Source organism: Camponotus floridanus, unplaced genomic scaffold, assembly GCF_003227725.1.
Source record: "Camponotus floridanus strain SB8 unplaced genomic scaffold, Cflo_v7.5 scaffold72, whole genome shotgun sequence".
Taxonomy (NCBI): Eukaryota; Metazoa; Arthropoda; class Insecta; order Hymenoptera; family Formicidae; genus Camponotus; species Camponotus floridanus.
This window is the reverse complement of record NW_020229841.1, coordinates 1-23,166: the sequence shown is the minus strand read 5'-3', so window position 1 is coordinate 23,166 and position 23,166 is coordinate 1. Positions and strand designations below refer to the sequence as shown.

Here is a 23,166-nt window from a genome sequence, read left to right as displayed (position 1 = left end):
CGCACGATTGAAAGCGTTTTTTGTCTAACGTCGTTCGTTCGTTCGTTTTGAGAACTTTTTATTCATTCGAATTGAAGGCATAAATCAGAATTAAACGCGTTTGACGTTAAGTGCCGCGACACGAGCGCGTAAATTGTCGCTTTGTGTCTTCTTCCAACAAAGCGCAGATTTTCGGAGCAGTTTTCTTTTTTGCTTGAGCGCGAATTCTCGATCACCGACACCGAAAACGCGTGTCATTCTACGAATTTAACGAGAGTCGGGCTCTAATAGAGCTCGACGAATGGAAGACGGTCCCGCAGCTTGTTTCTCGTTCTCCGCCATAAGAGGTTGCCGTAAAGTGCCAACCTTGCGACTATGATCGTCTGGAAGACATTAAACAGACAAAATAAATCGCATCCTTGCTCATGGTGCTGCAACTGGTAATTGCAGTCTCCTTCTCTCCCTCTCTTTCTCCTTCTCTTTCTTATTTTCTTTCTTTTCCTTCGTGTACAACATTCCCCTAAAAGGCACCATGGCGCTTGCTTGACCTTCCAGCGTATCCGCTGGTAATTTGTAACGCGGTTTTCTAGACCGGGCACAAAGTAAAAGCCACCTTTGACCGATGCGCGCCTTTTTCCTTTCGTTGGTCGCGCTTCTTCCGCTTCACCCTTCCCCCTTTTTTTTGTGCGAACATACGGTAACTTTTTCGTCACTTTTTGCCGTTGTACTGGCAACCTGGATGTTTAATCCTGTTGCGGAAACAACTTTGAACTAATGCCGGATTAATTAGCGTAGCCGTTGAATTATAAATCGTCGCTGGTTTTCTGCGAATATGCTTGGATTTACCACAAGTCGTGTACATCCGTGTGCTTATCATAATATTTTTATGTTATAGCGAAATACAAAAATTTTCTCGCACAGCTTCTGTGACAACTGTGTAGAATTCTCGTTGAGAAAATATGAATATATTTGGTTTAAATCTAATATTTTTTTAGAATGCCGGGAGAAAAAAAGACTCGGGAGGAAATGCTTAAAAACCGTCAAGCGATATATTCTCGTGTACATTAACGTGTTGACGAATGAAATCCGGAAATTAGATGGATCTACGTCGTAAACCACCGAGACTTCCAAGAACGAAGTTTAAAAGATTCACAGTGGAGGTATTTCTCGCGTCGGAGAAAATTTCCCTACGTTTCCTCGCAACAACGTTTACATGCTGTTAGGAAGTTTACCTCGGAAATGCCGAATTACATTTTCACAAAGAAAAGCCCAACTCACAGTCAACTCTGTGCAAACTTGTGTAGACTATTATCTCATTACTTGCGTGTTACGTGTGCTTTCTACAAAACACAGGCAGATATTAATCATTACTTTAATATATAATTACTCTTAATTACTATCTATTTTTTGCCGAGATTTTTTTAGAAAAGATTACCTGAAAATTTGCAGAGTTAAATTTGATATTATCTATGTGCGAAATGTATATTTATGAAAGAACCTAAGATGTTTCTTTTAACGAATGGACATCTCGATATGAAAAAGCTGACCTTGCATCGCTAAAACTCCTCATCAAAGAAACATGTTTTGCGAATCGTTTCTCCGGCGACGCAGACCTGTTTATCATCCTTCCGCAGGCACCTGGAATCCTCGATCTCCTACGGATTAATCGAGAGACAAGCGGGATAACCATAAATCGTCGAAATTCACGCCGACTTTCGTTCACGGGCGTAAAATTCGCAGGTGATGATGATGCATAAGGGTGGCGGTTAATTTTCATCATGTCGAGCGACTCGTTGGTTTATCTTCCTTGTATCTCGGCTGACACGAACGCGTAGGCATACTTGTTAATTAAATCGAAGGTCGACTAATGCGTTTCCGCTACGCCGTTTCATCGGCTCGCGCGAGCGAGTCTATTTCTCGCCCGCGGTGAGAGGGACAGCTTGATGTAAGACCCGTATATGTTAACTATCAGCTTAATTTCCGCTCAAATTTCAATTCTCCTTTACAAACGACTCGCTCTCGAACGGGAATTAATGTCGCCTGCCGATAAGTCGGACGGACGCCGCGAGGGAAGGAGGACTCGGAAACGAGTTACGCTTATACGTCACTCTGGATGTTATCTCTTCCTTTCTGCTCTCCGGGGTGGCGGCGGACGAGAGAGAAAGGATACCTACCCGGCAAACCTAACGCGATCGGGGGAAATTAAAATGGAATTCTCGCGCGCCGCCGACTGACGGTGATGGCGTTTTTGAACGACCGCGATATTGAAATTATGCGCGCAATGCTCGAGGCGGCGAGGCACAAAAGCCGCAGCCTTGCGGCATAAATCGCCAACTCGAAATTCCTCGGGGAAGTTTCCTCCGAGACTTACCGAGAGAGGAATATATACATGTATATGTATATAAATATATACCCGGAGAGAAAGAGAGAAATGGAGTCCTCGATACATAACATCGAGCCTTGGAAATGTAGGATCGAGCGGATTGCACGTGAGAACTCCGGGTGGTGGGGGATGAACGGAAACGCGAAAGGTGGCGAGAGGGAGAGACGGGAAAACGAGGATCAAGATTACAGATTTATGGGGAGACCTCTTAGAACGTCCGAGGCTCTCTCGCTCTTGGTCCTTGAACGGCTTTGAATCAATAATGGTTAACCTAAGACGTACTGTTACCATACGACTGCGGTGAATCGGCCTGGAAAGCTCTTCTCGATGCTCGAGAGAACAAACGTTTCTGTCATTCGATTGTAATCGATAGCGCGATTGGAAAGACGCGTTTTCTCGATTTTCTCGATTTTTCGTTTGGAAACCAGTGTCTCGAAGGTAACGAGCAAAATAAATTAGGGTGTCGCAGCATTGAAGAACTTTTTGAAATACATTTTACGACCGTGAATTTAGTGTCTTTAATGCCAACTGGAGAAAATTTCTCTGTCTCAATCGACGCGCGGGAGAAGCGGCAAAAAGCTGAAAAACTAGCGATTGCCACGTTCCGGTTCCGCATTTTCGAGGCGGTGATAAATTGTCGTAAATGTGCTTTAGATAGATGGATATTTCGAGTATTGCCAGGCGTTACTCTTCGCGCGTAGATACTGTGCAGATGGCTGACAGCAGCTTGGAGGTAAAAACGGTTAAAATGGTTTTCCCGTGTCACGCGACATTTTATTGTTTTGGTACCATCGTTGCTCCATCGCTGTTTCCGTTCCTCTAAACGTTTACGTTCGCGCGACATCGATCTTTGGGCGACACTTGATTATGCAGTTGCTTGTTGAAGCTAGTCAAGTTTCCCGTAATTTAAAATAAACTGCGGCTGACTGCAAATGTAACGTGTAATAACAATTGTAACTGTGTAATATTCTATTAAAAATCGACTTGACATTTGCAATATTTTCATCGAGATTATATTTATTTGTTAGAGGAAAAATTAAAACAGATAAATAAATAAATCAATGTAAACAACGCAATGTTGTTTATTGATGTTTTGTATTGAGATTTTTTTCACGATAATCTGTTACATTTCAATTGTAAAAGTTATATTTATTTATTGAAGAAAAGAAAAATATCGTTACTAGTATTTCTTATCGAGATATGACGCACGCATTCAAAACGCAGCGATAAATAAAATATTAAAATATAAATAAAACCTGAATTTAATTATTACAAATACATTTCCTTTACCGTATTATTTTTCCGAGCCATCGAAAAACTTCTCGACGTTTATATCGCTTTGATCGAACTTTTTATTGGACGTGACATGACAATGCGAGATGACATTTCGCGCATTTCCAAACACAATAGACACTCGCTGACATTTATTTCTCCCGTTTCGACAGACAGACTCGAAAGACGAGGTGGGAAATGCAAGACGGGACCGATTCCGAAACCTTAAACCCTTGGCTGCTCATCGGGGAAGCACAGGATCCGCATTGAATTCGGTGAAAGGCGATGCGACGCGGTCGCGGCGCCGGCGCGGAAAATAAAGTTGCCGCGAAAACAGTGGAAGCATAACGATGATACAGTTACATGAATAATTCACAGTTGTTCAGCGTTCGTCGACGGAAAGTTTCTCGCGGCACATCTACGGGCTGGTAGATTTCATTCAAAAATTCATAGACCGGCGCCCGCCTTCCGTGGAATCTGTTCCTAATGCACCGACCTGAATTCCACAAGCCGTGAATTTCTTTTTCACTTCCTATATATATATGCTCGCGACTTTTCGCGAGTGAATAAGCTCGCGAACAACAAGATTTTATCGGAGAATTTTTATACAGCACGAAAGCGGCTATTTGTGGAATACTAATCAGATTGCATCGATGCTGGAAAGAAATTTCATACGCCTTTTCCCTTGTTTTTTAAATTACTCGAGAATTACTTGATACCCAAATAATCTAATAATGGACATACGCGCAGTCGGCGTTGCATCTAAATATGACAATTACATAGGAAGCACGGTAAAGTTCCTTATATGAATGCGGCGCATTTGCATTCACTCGAACATTTGGCGAATGAACGCATCGTACGGAGTCAGATTTGCATGCGAACGAGAAGAGCTCGTGTCATACGAATATTTTTCCGACTTCACTGTTAGCTCCAAAGGCGAGGCCGTCGAGCTGTAACATGGCGATTATGCAGACTTCAATTCGCCTCGTCATTACACGCGATTACAATCCGACCTTTAATTTGACCCATGAATAGAATAACAGCTTCATTCTGAGCGACTCTCGAGCGACTTAATAACATGGTTTTAAGCACATTTGTGTTGTATATGTCAGCCGTCGCGCTTCATCTTATGCTTGTAAAGAAAATGCCGCGAATAATCGATAGTGATCTTTCAAGGCACATATACATGTATATGAGATTCTCATTTTTATCGGAAATAATTAATATCAATAATAAACGCGAATATTATTGCGAAGAGCAAATACTGTCATAAACGCAATAAGAGAAATATGTGTTATTTTCAATTTCGCCTGCACATTTTACGTAGATGCATTATTATTTAATGGATGGATATAGTCGTTGACGTAATATTACGAGTTTATCCATTATGCACTTTATTCACATATATTATATAAAAAAATGTGAAATATAAAACGTAAAAGTGTTCTTTTCCGCGGAATGTTTTTTTGGTAGGCAAAATGATGTTAGAATTAAACGAATATAAATTTATAAGTTTCGTAGGCATTAAACAACAGCGGGATAACGAGGAACGAGCCGCTGATCACCGGAAGTAATTAATCGTTTTGGGGAAGAAGAGTTACGCGATGAAAGTCGAGGAATGCAATTAAGACACGTCGTTATCCTCAAGTCAGCGTCTTCGTTATGCATCACGTCGAAATACCCGTATTTATAATCGCATCGGCTTGACGCCTTTGTGACAGTGTTCCCTTAATAAATAATATGGACATTACAACGCGCGGAGAACAGCCCCTCGTTACGATCGGCAGTTATGTAATTAGTATCAGCACTTTTTTTTTTTCTTCAGGGCGTGGACTCTTAATAGGCGACCTCCTTTCCCTTTTTATTATTCGATTTTAACTTCGTAATAAATTTTTATACCGTGTATAATCCGGATACTACGTTTCGATATTATGTTGATCAGCACTCTTACATATTTAAATCTCCATTAATTTTTTCTAATATTCAATATAGACTTGTTGCGAAATTAATGCCGCGAATTAATAGACAGGAACAAAACTTATAATTACGCTGTCTATTATATCTATTAGGAATGATGAATCGTGAGGTTTTTTTTCAATGCGTGAGGTCGATAAATAAAATTTAAAATAGCGAAAATAAAATTTCACATAATAAATAAAATTTGAAATAATACATAAAATTAAATTTAATAAATACAATTTAAAATAGTGTATTGATGAAATTTGAAGTAACGTGTCAATTTGAAGTATTAATTCTCTTAATTTTCGAGAATAGATCTTTACGGGTAGAACCAGTTAACGAAACAAAATAAATTATAAACATAGCGCGCGGTCCATCGGTATTGATTGATCAATCTCGCTTCGCTTTTCATAACGTAACAAAACAAATCGACGAAAGTAAATAACGATGAATTATGCAATCCACCGAACACACACACGCTTGCATACTTTGACGCCGTGTGACGCATAATTGGCAGTTAATTCCGCCGGTTCAACTGCGCGATTCCACGACCCAACGTGTCGCCTCAGAAACTTCTAGCTTTATATCGTCACGAGCGTGACAGCTACATCGCGAAAAAAAATTCCGTATTGATTAGTGCACGCGAAAATATGTGGAAATAACGGTGGAAACAATTTGCGCGACGTACGTAGAAATCGCTAATCCATTCACGGAATTCCATCCGGAACGAGTTTAGCGCGATCCCGATTGACGAACGAAAAAAATAAAAGGAAAGAAAAAGAAAGATAGAGAGAAAGCCGGTCATTTGCCGCCGCGTCGCGTTTTAGGACGCATTATTCCGTTGTACTTATCGTGCCAACGTACTATACTATATACTCTGTCGCGGGTGAGTGACTTGGAAACGAGCGTGCCACGCCACACGGAGATTTCCGGAACAATTCCAAGAAGAGCCTTGGAAGTTGGCCGTCCGCCTAGGTGTTCCTCGACGCGTCCGTGGGATAATATCCCACTTCGGCATCGTCGTGCCGCCGCTGCTGCTGCTCCCGCAGCCAATTATTATCTCCTGGGCAGCTGCCAGGCAAAGAAAACCACTTACGTGACACGCTAATAATGGATACCCGCGCTCGTACCGGATTACGGGAAGGCTTTTGTTCATTAGCGTGCCATTTCTGTTTAATTGACACCTTTGACCCGACGACACTCGCGCGTAAGTGATGGATATCCACGTCGCTTTGTGGACCGCGGCTCTCGCCCAAGTCGATCCGAGATCGATTATCTTCCTCGTCTCGATTACGCCGTATCTTTTTTTCATGCTTTATCTCACCGGGTATCTCTCTGGCGTTTCGAGCGGAGCGGCAACGTCTATCATTCGAATTGCGTAATATTTCATAGAGTAGAAGCGCGCATGTTTCGCGGATACGCGAGCTCGTGAATCACGATAAGTGCCTTTTTCAATATTATTGTCATTGTTACTCTATATTTTATTTGAGAGGTTTGATTTTTCTACGTTTTTTTTTTGCCACAAGGCACATAATTGCGAGAGCTGCTCTCGCTTTTTTTTGTCGTACCTGAAATGATGCCCGTCAGAGATCAAGCATCGATCGCGAGTGGCGCTTTTGTGCGTTCACGCACCACTCGGACTTACATCGCATCAGCTGATCGTCGTGTGTAACCGCGCTCCATAATTATCAGTTCCTTAAGTAGTCGTATGTTACCGGGACGGCTTCGTAAAAAGATGAACAATCTTCGTGTCCGTCTTCTTGTCTCGTAATCCTGTTTAATGTACTGCTATTTATTCCCGGCTTTTTCTCGCTGTCGCGCAAGAAATGACGCGACGTTTGATTTTCCACAAGTCATCGTATACGAGGGAACGATCGGGGGAAGCTTTCGAAACTTTCGAGACACGACTGAAATTTCTTTCGCGTAGAAACTTTCGCGATATATCGCCGCGACGACGCGTTCCTCATCTTTTCAGCAACGCGAGTTTAGTCACTTTCGTTCATGCACCGGATACAGTCGATTTTTGGCTTCCCTCGAGCTACAAAGGTCGATGAGGAAGAAATCACAATGGATGTTACGTGAATTGTTACGTTACTCTTTTATCATCATTTTCATCACGTCGCGACTTTGAGGCTTTCGAGATACAATATTACGTCTGCCTAGTTATCGAATCCGCCAGCGAATATCCTGATTGCGAGAGGAATGGACGGAACATAGTTTATGGTCTCAGCGAGTCGGCTAATCGGATAACCCGACGAGGATAACCCCGTTTACGGGACATGAAGCGGAATATCGTCCTGTTACCGAGTGTGATACTCGGCACGCGTGGGAATCGGGATTACTCAGCTTTATCGTCGCTACGTGCGCGATTCTTTTGTCCCTTCGCCAAATTGCATCCCGCGTTCGCGTGTGCGTCGCACGTTTCCGGAAACCGAGATGAACACCTGGTCCAATGCAATCTGCTTCCATTGCATCCGACTAAAAAATGGTTATCGTCTCCCGCAAAAGCGAATTCGGCAAATTTTCCGAAACATAATTATCAATTTTAGAAACAACGTTTTCAATTTTACATTCGAGATAAATAAATCTAACAAGTCTAACGCGATATATATTTTGTCAAAATATTGTAATAAAATATTTACACTTCTTTTGAGCTACCAAAGAAATACCAGAGCTGTGGAGGAGACGAATTGAATCCTGACATAGGATTCGCGGATTATTAAGCGCGCGACGTGGATTCTGGAGAAAAGTTGCAGGGAACTCGACAAGTTCGTCAAGTGACTCGACCGATTCTATCTGATTACCTTGCTGAAAGTTTCGAGAAAAAGTCATAGCTCTGACGGTTGGTCGAGATCTCGAGCGAACGAGTTTGTCCCAAATGTCGTCGAATCCGGAGTCGATTTCGCCGGGGTCGTTTTTTCCCGAGCATCCGATTCTCCAAACTTTGGAGAAAATGTGCATTCCCATGCGCGGGATATCACATGGGAGAGCCTGACCGAGCTTGCGAGTCAAATTTGAAGAAATCTTATCGCGTTCTCGCCATTCGAAAGACACGTATCGATTATGTCATTGATGTAACGTGGATAACCATTGAGTAATCGTCGGGAACAGCGAGATTGCCAAAATGGAATTAGTATTCGCCGTATTTACATAAAGGCGATTAGCATGCGCGTAGTCGGGGTTAATTGACGTGACCGTAGCACGTATAGCACTAATAAATGACCGAACTTGATCTAATTACCGGCCGCTGTCACGTATTGACATGTGCACCGAAACGTAAATGTTAATTTCGAGTCTGCGCTTCAGTATGTAATTGCATCTGTTTACTTATGCTCCATCGGCCACGGCAATGTTCATCCCAATTGTTTCCATCTCGCCCCCGCAGTTTTATCAAATTCCAAACAAATTCTTTGCTCGTAATTTTATATCATTCGTTGCACGATTACACGATAAAGTGTGATTTAGCCAAAAAGCTACACCTGCGTTGCACGCTCGCGAAATTTAATGCAAAGTGTGAAATTACACGAATGTATATTTTTAACAGGTCAAGTTTCAGATTTATTTTGTTTATTATTGTATGATAATTCGAGATCAGATTTTTCACATCCGGCAGTTATAAATAAATATTATAGTATCTCAAATTTCTCATATCATGCTGAATTGTTTTCATTTTTCCATGAAATTTACTTGTGCTGAGAGAGTTGTAGAAAATTTAGACAACTCTAATAATTGCTTTACACTTTGTATTCTCATATGATCGCGTTTTCGTTTCACGATCGCTTATTTAATTAAAGCCTTTTGATAATTTTTGACTTTTCTAATTAATTTTCAACACAAAGCTTAGCGGTTTATTTCCGTTTGGCTTAGCATATTCGGGGAAAATAGGTCTCATTATTTTAATTATCAGAATATAACAGATTCGCGTTTGATGATATAACATTTAATTTATTCTAGATGTTATATCGACGTATTAATTCGAATTTCTTTACCGCTCATTGCTAGCTATATTAATATTTATTTTAATTAGAGTGAGTAATTGCAATATGACAAGTAAATACGACCATCTTTCTCACATTTGTATTATTACCAACGCATTATATAATAATTGTGTTTTAGCTAATACTTGTCTTTCGTTTAATTAATCACGTGAAAAATGGATCAAAAATCGCGACAAGATATCGCATATTTTTCCACATTTATTTGTTTATTGTCAGACAAATGGTTTGTAGTTTCCGTTTGTATATCCATAGTTTACGGAATGATACGTGATTGATTGGCCGAAATATAAACCGAACGGTTACATTGCTCGAAACACAGTGTAGTTGTTATCGTCTCGCTCGAATGATATTCCTCGGGGTTATCGGGGACGATAAACTGCAAACGTTGCATAGAACGGATCTTGTTGGTCGCTTTATGTAATCGCAGCCGCGCAGCCCTCGCAACCGCGCGAGCGGTAAACACACTATTGCGAGTTGGATTTCCTTCGCGAACTACGTCATTTCCTTCGCGATGGCGCGGAGAGCTCTCATTTTTACGAGAGTTCTCTGGTCCACGATCTTCGGGAGACTTATCGTGATCGCGCGCGTCGCGTCTCTTACATCGCGGTATTTATAAAGACATAAAAACGGCGAATGGAGTGTCGCGCGCGTTCGTGGCGCTTCTCGTATATAAACGATCCTTTAAGCACTTAATATACGACCGGAAGATGCATCGTTGGAATTCCGATAAGCCACGATAATGTTGTTATGCTTTATTGCCGCCGTATAATACTCGCAAAATGGCCCGCGTTATTTATACTTTGTTCTTAATTCTTCCCTTATATCGCGCAAAGTTTAGATATAGATGCGATGATATAATTTTATCAAAAAAAAAAATGGCTTCGAAAGACAAAGCATTAAATATTCTCCGTGAATCGTGAATGAAGAATATTATTTAATATTATTTAATATTATTTAATCATTTTTCGATATCATAAAATTATATTATACATACTTGTATGTGTCATCGCGAGATTCGCAAGATAACACGACGTATGCATTCCTTCCAACGTTCGGAGCGACAAGAACGATCCCATTCGACTCGCGGATAATTATCGTTGGCAGTGCCGGGGCAATCGTTAATTGCCCCGACATGGAATTTGATTCCCACGGAAAATGAGATCACCGGACGTTAACGCGCGGACGTCAACGTGACGCGGCGATAATTACGCGAGATCGCATCATCTCTGGCGGGGAACGCGCATACGCGCCGCTATCTCGTTCTCCGTTCTTGCGGGATTGTAATTCGTCCGGAGCGCGCAAACAAGCGACGTGTTGCTTTTGCGCGCGCTTTTAGCCGCGCGCGTCCAGCTGTCGCCCAGCACGCGAGGTGTAAACGATGTAATTTGCCGGACGATGGGCATTAAGGGGCACGAGGACGAAAGGATTAATCGAAACGAGCCGATTCCCTCCCCCCTCCCGCCGCGTCACCCAGGGCGACAGATATCGATTAACTCTCGCCGCACGGCGAGATTTTTTTTTAAAATTAATCTTCGAACATACGAGCTCGGTTCGTTTTCTCTCTCTCTCTCTCTTTCTCTCTTTCTCTCATCTTTGTCGCTTTTCCCTCGCAGGATCTGCGTCCGAATCGCGACCGATAATTACTCGCAAATCAGACGGCGCTGGTTTCTTTCCCTCCTTTGCGTCACCTCTCTCGAGGTGATTTGAACGAGCGCTTTAATTTTGTAATTAATTTCTAGAAAATTAGTTTGCAACGACGTTTTAGTTGGAGAAGCGGGAGGAGGGAGTTTGAAGGAGCAATTTCAAGTAATACTCTGGGAATGCGAAGCAGTTGGTGAATTATACCGATCGTGCGTGCCCTTCCCCTTTCGACACGCCGCCCTGTACCTGACGTATAATGTGTACCTCGCATACTGAGAATTTGTCCAGCCGATGCCGGAGCGTGACGGACAATTGGAGACGGCGTTGCGCAACATTGCGTTTCTTTCTCTTATCTCGAATTATGAAACCGCGATGCATAATAGAGCGTGACTAGGTCCGTAGTCAGGTTTCGCCATCGCACGTGGCTCTTCGTTGAAATCGGTTATTCGATCGCCTAGTTATCGGAAGTTTAAACTGAAAGCCCCCGGTGGGGACGCTGCATTGATCAACAGGATCGGATCGGATTAAGCTAGCCGGGTTTACATACATATTGCGCTATAAGCACCGAAATAACATAGATATCATTATTGCATTATAAGCTCAGAATGCTACATTTTGCCACGAGAAATTTTTTAAATCGATCCATTTCTCGTTCTGTCATCCCATCGGCCCCTCAATTCTTTCGTTTTTGTATGTTATTTAAAGAAGCGTTTATGAAATGCTTTATTAATTATTTTGATACTTAGAAATGATAAATCTAACTGCTTTCGAGCGGTTCATAATTCAATTTTATTGTCCCAGATAGCTTTATTTATTAAAAATTTCATAAATTGTTATTTATGGGTGTAAAATCTCCAGAAGGTTGATTGCGAATTTAGTTGATCGAATCGATTAATTACCCTTAATATGAGTGCTCTGCATAATAATAATTTTGATGGACCGAAATACCACGCGATTAGCTTTCTATTGATCACGAGCAACGATCAAATGCGCTTACTAAAATTATCTGGAAATAACCGAGAGTGTTCCCGACCGATAGAAATTTCTCGTTTCCAATTTAGGGTTTCAATTTCGATTGCGCGCTGACATTTGGCGCGATCGATTGCGAAACATTAGGCGACATGGTTATTTCGTAGGATGCATAAAAAAGAATCGCCTTTGCCTTGTTGACGCCCCATTGCTCGCTCTATTTCGTTCGATAAGAACGAAACGAGCCCAGTCGCACGCTCGCTTTGTTCTCGAGCCGAGAGGTGGTACGTTTTGCAGCGCGTAACTTTTTCCCCTTTTTCCCTATTCTCCTTTTACCTCGCCGTCGTCGCGAAGCGCGAATTCACAACCATAGCGAATATTGTGTTACGTCACGTTTATATAACCATAGCTCGATGAATTTTATTCGCGTGCTCTTTTTTATCGCTTCAATTCTATGCTTTTCATAGAACATCGCGAGTCTACGAATGTTGCGTATCTTTTCCATTTATTTTTACACCCCGTAACTCGAATGTTTCATTGGGACAGATCTTTAGTGAAACGATAGAAACTTATTCATTCTACATTTATGCAGTGCGATTTACGACGATGATTTGTTTTAAAGCTCTTCCAAGGGAGGCGCATTATAATCTGAAATATTATTTTTGAAACTCAAGCCTTGGAAGACGTTGAACATGTTAAATTTTAAACACTGAAGAGAAGATCATTTTGAAAGAATTGGATTGCGATGTGACAACCGTGAAATCCTTCCAACGAACGTCCTGTCTTGCGGCGCTACACTCGCTAACTCCTTCAAATATGAGAAATGAAACTCGCGAAGGCATCTCGCTTCCCTGTAAAATATGAAAGAAGAATATTATGTCTATCCTGAGTACCGTTTAAATCCAAGAGATAGATCTCGGATAATATATTTAAGGTATAACACACTGAGAAAAATCGTTTGATTGTATCAATAAGACGTGAATATGACTGAAGGCATTTTAGTTAAATCAAACAAGAATTTCTGGTTATCATGATAAGATTCGATTTTTTATAACTAGAACGTTTAATAGATTTTACTGTAAGGATTTGGTTAGTATTTTCTGGTTGAATCTATAAAATTTCTTGTTACATTAATTTCTTTGCTTGCCACTCTTAACTTAACTCGTATTCAATATTTGCCATGAAATGTATATAAAGAACTAGTATTAACGTTAAATCCAAAGTATATTTTTTTTCTCTTACGAGCAGTAGTGCCAGAAAGAGGACGCTAGCTCTCTGAGTGATTGTGTGTGTTTGAGCTGCATCCTCTTCTTGCATCACTGTTTATCAGTTTAATATCTAACGAATTGAATTTAAAATAATTTACTCAATAATCTGAATTGAATTTATCCAATAATCTTGTTGGATTTCAGAATATTAAACAGACTTTTGAGAGTAGATGGAAACAATTAGACGACTTGGTGCTGGCGATTTAGTATTATTAACCAGAAAATTTGGTAAATTTAACAGGAAGAATTAATCAAATTCATCTTGTAATTCCTACAAGAATTCTAGTTCTGTCATTTTTCAACAGATATGCTGGTTGAATCTACCAGAATTCTAATTAATGCACCAGATTTTTTCTCAGCGCACAAATCTCTTTTCAACAAATTGCATCTCTAGAAAATGCTTGCTGTGAATTTTCCTCATACTCACAGCAGTATCTGGTGTTCTCATCGGAACCATCGCCGCAGTCGTCGTCACCGTCGCATGCCCACATTCTGGAGATGCATCTACCATTCCTGCAAGAAAAATTTGTTGGGGTCGCAAGTGACATTCTTTGGTACGCACATTCTGTCCTCGTTCACAAGTTTGCTGTTATCGTCGCATTGCACTCCGCGGAGCCGTTGTGGCTCGGATGACAAGACTGGTCGCAACCGCCCTTATTAATATTGCAAGGATTAACAGTGCATTTTGCCTGGACGCAGAAAAAATGTGAAGGTCACGCGGGGAATCCTCTAGTCGTTTCACCAACTCGATCTTGTCGGCTCCCGTGTACTTTTCCGCTCGGTAAACTCCACGAAGCTGGAGATCCGTCCAATATATGTGCTCTCTGAAGACAGTGATGGCGAAAGGATAGATGGTAGCGCTGATAAGAATTTTTCTGTTTGTTGCCTTCGAGATCGGACCGTTCGATCTTCTCACGCACAGCATCGGTCCAATATAGCATTCGATCGTCATAATCGATCGCCAGACCACTGGGCTGCGAAAGATCCTTGTCAATAATAGCACGTTCAGCGATCCCGCCATAGTAGCCTTGAAAATCTTTCCGGATGTCCCGAAACGACCCCAATCCGTGAAATAGAGAGAGACCGTTGCACGGGTCGACAACGATAGCTCGTGGCCGATCCACACGTGCAATCATTACCAAATTAGACCCGTCAATATCCATCGCGGTAGATGCTATTATTAGAAGAATCCGTCCAGTATACTTTCTTCTGAGTCCAATCATACGAGATGCCTTCAGGGTTAATTCCTTTAACTGATCAATGTTGTGTTAAGTCGGCAGAAGATGGTCGGTCCGATGGTGTCCACGCTATTTTCGCCCAAGGACGGATCTGAGTGAACAAGCAGCTTTTTATCTTGATAGTCAAAGTCTACTCCGACTACATTTGTCAAGTTTCCGATGGGCGTGAAAGTATATTGGTATTATGCGGATCCGATATTAATAGCGCGAATCTCAGTTCGCGTAGCAAATACCAAATATTCTTCGACATTTTCACAAGTGTGATTATCGGACGAAAGTTTACCCACTGCACAATCACAGGTAAATGATGTGGGATTCTCCTTCGGGAAAGCGAAGCATAGTTGAGAGCATTCGTTGTTTAATACCTGAGGTAAAAATTATTTCCATTAGTTTTCCTTTTATAAAAATAAAGTTTAAATTTTTTTTAAAGAAGTTTCGCTTCTTTCTAAATAAAAAAAAAATGCATATAAAATTACAATACCTGCGAGCAAGGATTCGTAAGATCTGGCGGTTGACTGCTTTGATCAAAGATAGCGATATCCCTGAGCTTTGGAGATTCGTCCTGACAGGGGTGGGAAGACTAATGTTGCTCGCCTTCAGTTTGCTCGCCTTGAAAACAGTAGCCAAATTTCTATCTACCCAATAGACGTCACCACCGAAGATGGCGACGCCCATCGGATTTGGAAGATTCCTACGGATAATCTCTCGGTTTCCGCCAGTGTAAGAAACTTTTTGGATAGTGTCCAATTTCGAGTCCACCCAATAAATATCGTGCGTAGCAAAATCAATCGTCAGATCACGAGGTGTGCTTATACCGGATGTTACGATAGGAGACCAGTTGCTACCATCGAGGAATGCCTTGCCTATTCGAGGATATTGTCCATAATCGATCCAATACAGGTATCGTTTTGATTGGATTCACGGCAAGCTCTCGAGGAGAATCAGTAGTCGTCTTCACGAGAACTTTTCGATGGGAGCCATCCAACCTAACAGACCTCTACATAATTATCATGAGGAAGACATTGGCGAAATATAAGTTTCCTGCGATCCAATCTACGGCTAGACCGCGGATTCCATTGGAACCAATTCCTTGTTTGATTATCTGCTGCAACTCTGTGCCGTTGGGTCGTATTCTGAAATATAAATCGAATGTATCGTATATATTTAGATGTTGTATTAAATAATTTTATAACAAAGTTGCTTTAACGAAAAATCTTTTTTTTCGTTAAAAATAAATAATAATATTAATATCATCTTACCTAAAGATGCCGTTCCAAATGCCTCGATTAAATTCCACCCAATATATCCAATTGCCCGCGTAATGTACGTCCACGTGTAGAATATGATGACCAACTCCAGCGATGGTATCATGGCCTCTTGGAGTCTTTGAGACTGTAACCTCTAGCGACATCCAACTGAGTTACGACCGCGAATGTCTTGTAAGGCTCGCATTTGGTATCGGTGACCTTTCTATAATCCATTCCACAAGCACAGACACGTGTACCTCCGGACGCAGGCAAGCAGAGCTGATCGCAATCACCGTTGTTGTTAAGACAAGGATGATGTCCAATGGCACGTTTTCTTATAAATTGTCAAGGTGCGAAGTTCAGAATCGTTATCAATGATAGTGATCGGATTATCGCCGTTAGGTAGATCGACACGTTCGATCTTCTCGTATTGCGGGTCCAAATAATAGAGGACGAGAATCGTGGACGGCTAATGCCTTGGGTAATGCCATATTGTTTGCGGTAGTAAGAATAGTGCGGACGTTCTGACCATCCGTCGACATGGATTTGATGAAAGCTGGATTTTGAGAAAGAAGTAAGTAGTTTTGCTAGTAAGATCGATGATGAGAGCTTCAGGACGCTCCAAATTTTTTTCTATGAGGATCAATGGATTACTGCCATCCATATTCACTCGTCCAATTTTCTGCGGTACTCCGAAGCCTCCCTCGTCTACCCAAAATACTACTCCGTCAATGGGGTCCACGCACATCGCTTTTGGCTTGGATACCGATGTTCGGCTGCCGTCATTCGCCAAAACAATCGTGCGGTATCGCGCCTTGTCGTCCAATTTGATAGCCTCGATGTTGGAAGCAAACTTATTGCCGATAAACATATTGCGACCAAGCCAATCTAGCGCCATGGTGGACGGCGAACCGACAATACCAGTGTTGCCGGAAGGATTGGGAAATTCCGTTCGATTTTCACCTCTGTAAGAGATGCTATAAATTGTACCATTTTCGCTGTCGTCGTCTTTACCTAAAAGTATTAAAATATATTTGATTAATAATAAAAAAATTAAAAATTAAAATATAAAATATTAAATTAGAAAATTTAATTAGAAATTTTAATAATAAAAAGTTAAATATTAAAATATTAAATATTAAAATAGAAAATTAAAAAAGAAATTTAAAAAAATAAGAAATTTGACGATATGCAATAAATCAGTACAGAAAAAACGTAAGAGAAAGACCAATTGAAATCTAATACATAATATTTATGCAAAAAGATACATTTATTAGGTAAATAGGTATTATTGCGAAAAAATTAAATTTATGTAAGACATGAGTGAAGAGTACAATAAAAGAAATAAATATTTTTTTTTTGCATTCATACCTTGCAGCCAATAAATCTTACGAGCACTTCTGTCATAATCAATAAATCTTCCGCCCTCCACACCAACAATAGGTGTAATATATCCAGTTTTAGTTTCTCCGGGTGTCAAGGAAACATCGACGACCTGAGAGCCTCGGAGACCATCAAGTATGGCGTTTCTTCTTCCAAACATCGTCCATCGGGCAATAATTTGAATCCAATCTAGAATAAACAGAAAGAAAACAAATATTATATTTTCAATGTAGATAATGTTTAAAATCTTTTTATCTTATATAATAATAATTTCTTACCTGACACTTGCAATTGTAACCCATTGGATTACTGGGCGATAGAAGACACAGATGTTCACAAGATGCGTTAGCGCAAGGATTCACAGTGATAGGCTGTAATACTGGATGATGTACGTGGATGGAAAGCGGTTGTGAGATTAAGTGGGAAACCACCGTCTGATTAACACCTTTGAATTTATGCGCAGAAAGCACTCGATTGAGCTGCCTATCAGTCCAATACATAGTATCCTCAAAGAGCGTAAGCGAGTGAGGATGCAATAAATAATGTGAGCCAGCTAAAACTTGGATTCTCTTACTGCCGTCGTAAAGACAGGTATCAATAAAGTCTAATTTGCTGTCCGCAAAATATATTCTACGATTTGCAATATCTAAAGCCAGACCGTTAGGCCAATAAATCTTCGTGCTGATGATAGTTGATCGATTAGTGCCATCCATTCCGATTCTTTCGATTCTAGGATTCTCACCCCAGTCGGTCCAAAAGAGCCATCTGGCACCTGGACTGGGATCCAAACACATTCCACGCGGTTGCGTAATATTCTCCTTAACGAGAATCATTCTTCCAATTCCAGTCTCTTTAGCTACTTCAATTGTATTTAGCTTTGAATCCAACCAATACAAATTTTGACCTATCCAGTCATAGGCGAGACCTTCCACTAAATCTAAACCGGTACTGATGATATCTTGAGGATCGCTACCGCGATCCAATCGCGAAATTCGTTTCAATTTCATGTCAGACCAGAAAATGGTACCAGTATGCATGTTACTGGCAGTGGCTACAACATTCTCCACGTTGATAGGAACTCGTTCTAATGCTTGCTCCTGAAGATCAGCCACCAAATAGTATGTCTGTTGGAGATAATCAGGAACGCCGTAGTGTGATTATACGCCTTGCACGTGTGCTTATCTTTCTGTAACGTGTAACCGTCGACGCAGTTGCAAAAGTAGCTACCCTTGGTGTTGACGCAAATTTGCGAACATCTTCCCGGCGTTTCGCATTCATTCATATCCTGACACGTGTAGCCATCACTGGTGAGCTCCTCGCCAGCTGGACAAACACATTGCGCTCCGAGCGGAGTTCGGATGCAGCCGTTACTGCATAATCCACTCTGATGATTGCACTCGGCAAAATCACAACCGGGTCCTTCATCTGCTCCATTTGGGCAATCCAATTTGCCATCGCACACGGTGCTCACATTTACACAAACATTTGTCACGTTTGGACAGCTCCACTGCTGGGATTCACATTTGAATGCAGGAGGACCGCATGCATGTAGTTCAGTGTCCTCGTCGGAACCATCTCCGCAGTCGTCCTTACCATCGCAAATATATGCCTTGAACACGCATCTCTCGTTTCGGCATCTGTGAAATATTCAATCAAGTTAGATTATCTTGGATCGATTGAATCGAATAAAAAATAAACATTTTTTCGTGCTCAAGTTGTCTAAGAATAAAAATGCAAAAATTTAATTTAAAAAATACCACAAACCTAAAGAATCCAGTCTGGCAATCCACCTTTCCGCATGTCTCCGGTTCATCAGATTTATCTGGACAATCCGCAGTACCGTCACAGTACCAACTCCTTGGTATACAAATTGCTGAACTTACACATCGGAATTGCTTATCGACATTGCACTGATCCGGTGCTAGTGAAGGACAGCCCACTTCATCAGATCCATCATTGCAATCACTAATACCGTCACATTTATACGACGCTAAAACACACATCTTTTGATCTGCACATGTGAACTGCGTACTGAGACAAGTAACTGGTGGGCAGTCCATCTCGTCCTGCTGATCGAAGCAATCACTATCGCCGTCGCACACCCAAGATTGTGGTATACAATGACCGGAACGCGGACAAGTGAATTGAAAGTACGAGCAAGTCTTCATCGCGCAGAATTCGCCTTCGTCGGAACTGTCGCCGCAGTCGTTTTCAGAATCGCACTTCCAAGTCGCGGGGATACAACGGTTGTTGGCACAGGCGAATTGATTAGCGCTGCAAGTAACATTAGGACAGCCCACTTCGTCGCTATAATCGCCGCAATCATTTTCGGTATCACAATGGAATGTCATTGGTACACAACGACCGGATTTACATTGAAATTCGTTTGTGCTACATGTCGGTTTTGTACAGTTTTGCATTTCATCGCTGTTATCTAAACAATCATTTTCGCCGTCGCATACCCAAGACTTTGGAACACATCTGAAAACAAATCGGTTAAGAATTAAATGTCAAAAGTTGTTGCAATTATATACAGGGTGTTTCAGACCACCCATTTAAAAACTAGAGAAGTGATTATTTCGAAAAAGTAAAAACATTTTCTTTATAAATCGGGTGCGTTCTATCGAATGGTGATATTTTCAACTTCTGGTTCGGCCGAAAGTAGGCGATTCAGACCGGAAGTGCATTTTTTTAAATGGAACCCTCTATTTTTCGTTGCATATTTTTGTAGCAAATATATCTCGTTATATTACCTTTGATTTGCGCAAGTAAAATCCCAAGTATGAGAGGACAAGCCTGTAAGGGTGGTTCCCCGTCAGGATCCGCGGCACAACTTCTGCCATCGTCCTGAAGACGTTCTCCGTAAGGACATCCGCATACTTGAATAAGCCTCGGTGGTATGGATTGTATATCAGGAAATACGATACCGTCAGAGTGTGAAGAATTATCCGGAATAGCGAAACAAAGCTTTTCGCAACCACCGTTATTAATAGTACAAGGATGACTAATCATCATTATTTGAATCTCTCGACTGAAGACTTTCACACCGTAAAGTCTGTTGGTAGCGGGTTCGCGTACCAAGATAGCCTCCTGCTCGCCGGTCTCTTTATGCAGTCGGATAATAGCGTCGAGACGCCAATCGGTAATGTACATCCAGTCCTCGTGGATCGCGATGGAAAACGGATGTCGTATCAATCTGGAATTCACTGTACGTACATCCGTGCCGTCCAAGTTCGAGTGCTGCACGTGATCCAAGAGGGCATCGCACCAGTACAATCGATCTTTATTAAAGTCTATTGCCAGTCCGTTCGGCCAACCTAGGGTCAGATTCCTGAAAACGACTAAGTTGGAGCCATCGGCGTGAGCTCGACTAATGTTAGCCGGACGATCCCACTCAGAGAAAAAGATGTAACCGTGATTTGGATGAATCACAATCGCACGAGGACGCTTAAGATTCTTCAATAGTGTTCGTCGATATGTGACGTTTCGAGTACTGAGTACATTTAGCGTGCCTGTGGAAAATAAAAAGTTCTAATCAGCTAAATATAAATCTTGCTTTTATAATTCTCTCTATCAATTATCAAAAATTGATATCATAAATTAATTTGTTTAACTTGAAAATTAATAATAAACATTTATTATTAATTAATTTATTTATTTATTATTATTTATTATTATTTATTATTATTAACGAACCTTTACGCGAATCAATGTAATATAAGTTTTTCGCAGCCCAGTCGACCGCAAGTCCTTCCACTCCTTCGTTTTGGCTAGCCAAAACAATTTCCCGTCCAGTTGCGTTCTGGTGTACCCTGTATATGACATCCTGAAGGACATCGCTATAAATATATATTGATCGTACGCATCATAGTCCAATCCAACGAATCGTGCCCGTCTGGATACCACCGGTAGGATGGCATCACTAAAGCCTTCCATTACAGGATTGAGAACGCGGCCTTTAATAAATCTCTGCTGGGAATACATGAGGAACTCTTGCACCAAATTGCAATTTCTCATGTCGCTTGCTAATCGCCATCCGATGTGGCAGGCACAGCGATAACCTAATCGATTGCTTTGATCGCTCGAGGCAGTAGTAACGATGCACATATGCTGACAACCACCGTTGTTATTGCCGCAAGGATTAGAAACACTGTAAGGTGTGTAAGAGCGGGTGCAAGGCTTTTATAGCTTTGGCGTCGCGTACCTGAAAGAGAGACAATTTATTATAATAAACATTATAATATTGAACACTACAAATATAAATACAAATCTTTCGAATTTTTATCAATTTTTTCACTTTCTAAAAAAAAAGAATAGCTATTGATATAATCAATATTTCATCATCATGAATTAATTTGAGAAAGAATTAATTAGCCGAATAGCAGGTAATCAAATTGACTTACAATATAAATACAAATCTTTTGAATCTTTATCAATTTTCTCACTTTCCAATAAAAAAAAGAATAATAGCTATTGATATACTTAATATTTGATCATCACGAATTAATTCGAGAAAGAATTAATTAGCGAATAGCAGATAATCAAATTGACTTTCATTTTCATTTTGTTGCTAAAGCATATGCTAAATAGTTTCGTACAAGACGCACTCATGCATAAGTAAATTTATTGAATTATTTATCATGTTTTTACCTTAAACACACTTTGGATAGAATAATTTCCTTGAGTTTTATCGACGCTCATGACGGCTTGCTTGGTGCCGTCCGTCCAGAATATTCTGTTCTCGAAGAGGGTAAGTCTGATTGGGGATGGCACTTGTAAGAAACTCTGAGAATCATGATCCTGTTGTGGCCTCTGTAGTCCGCCGTCTCAATATAATCCAGCAGAGAGTCGCACCAGTAAATCCTCTTGGCGATGATATCCACGGCCACACCGGAGACCTTGTAAGCCGCTTTCGGAAACGACAGGAAACGCATTAGTACGTCCATGTTAGTACGAAGAACTTGTTTGCTATCAGGGATGAACATGACGCCTCTCGTGGGATCCAGCGCGATGTCGGCCGGACTGGTAAGATTGGAACCCACAACGATTCCATGATAACGTCCGTTCAACTCGAACACGTCTATCTTTTGCACGATGGAATCCACCACGTAGAGTTTCTCGCCGATCCAATCTACCGCGATAGACACGGGTCCCCAGGAGCCCGCCATGCTAATGTCCACCTTAGGTATCTCGCCGTTGCCGTAGAAGGATTCCGAGTGCACTTGCGCGTCTTCGTGTCGCTCCAAAAGAGCAAATTCCGCGAGTACAGGTAGTCTATCCCACTGGCGCCGGTGGTGTTTGCGATTATCCTGCGATCCTCGCCAGTGCGCGCTCAAACGCCACACCGCGCGGTCCTGAGCGAGAAGAAAGCTCCAAGACAGAGATGTTCTGGGCACGACACTTGTTGCGCCCAGAAGAATGTAACCGGACGCCCGCAGTGACATAATGTACGAACCATCCGTGTTCTCCGCACAGCTGCTCGCAGAAAGCCCCACTCGGAGCATTCGTCTCGATCTGGAGATGGAAAAAAAAATACAGGGGAATAGATTTTTATATAATTTACTGAATAAATTTTGTGTAAATTCTCATAAGTTAAATTACTCACCGATGCACGTCCGCGGAATCATGGCGAGGATTTCTTCCCTCGGGACAATAAACGGCAAGTCACTCCTAATGGGGGAGCGCTTGACATTTATGTTGGAAACAGCCAAGAGAATCAACCCACATGCTTCATCGCTATACTATAAAGAAATTATTTTTATAATTTGTTTTTCAGTGGTTGTACATTTAATTGCTTTTCGCGTCGATTACGAATAAAGATTATATAAA

The 23,166-nt window shown here is 41.3% G+C and overlaps 1 pseudogene; it reads right to left on the bottom strand.

Moving 5' to 3' along the window:
* LOC112639553 overlaps window positions 1-22,668 on the bottom strand; it is a 32,492-nt pseudogene extending 9,824 nt beyond the window's left edge.
* Window positions 22,669-23,166: the final 498 nt, after the last annotated feature.